General features: G+C 37.6%; 1 protein-coding gene across 1 annotated transcript in view; it reads left to right on the plus strand.

The window, feature by feature from the left end:
- Positions 1–410, plus strand: part of eif2a (eukaryotic translation initiation factor 2A) — a 6,937-nt gene that overhangs the window by 3,575 nt on the left and 2,952 nt on the right. The window lies entirely within an intron of this gene.

The following is a 410-nucleotide window of genomic DNA, read 5'->3' on the forward strand; positions in this document are numbered from 1 at the left end:
TGTTATTAGCTGTTGACTCTGTTAGCAGCTGTTATTAGCTGTTGACTTTTGTTAGGAGCTGTTATTAGCTGTAATCGCCTGTTAGCTGGTATTAGCTGTTGATTCTTGATAGCAGTTGTTATTAGCTGTTGACTATTGATAGCAGCTGTTATTAGCTTTTGTTAGCTGTAATCTCCTGTTAGCAGCTGTTATTAGATGTTAGCAGCAGATATTAGCTGTTAGCAGCTGTTATTAGCTGTAATCGCCTGTTAGCAGCTGTAATTAGCTGTTATTATTAGCTGTTGACTCTGTTAGCAGCTGTAATTAGCTGTTATTATTAGCTGTTGACTCTGTTAGCAGCTGTTATTAGCTGTTGGCTCTTGTTAGTAGCTGTTATTAGCTGTTGACTATTGTTAGTAGCTGTTATTAGC

This window comes from Nematolebias whitei, chromosome 6 (assembly GCF_014905685.2).
Source record: "Nematolebias whitei isolate Nwh7 chromosome 6, NemWhi1, whole genome shotgun sequence".
Taxonomy (NCBI): Eukaryota; Metazoa; Chordata; class Actinopteri; order Cyprinodontiformes; family Rivulidae; genus Nematolebias; species Nematolebias whitei.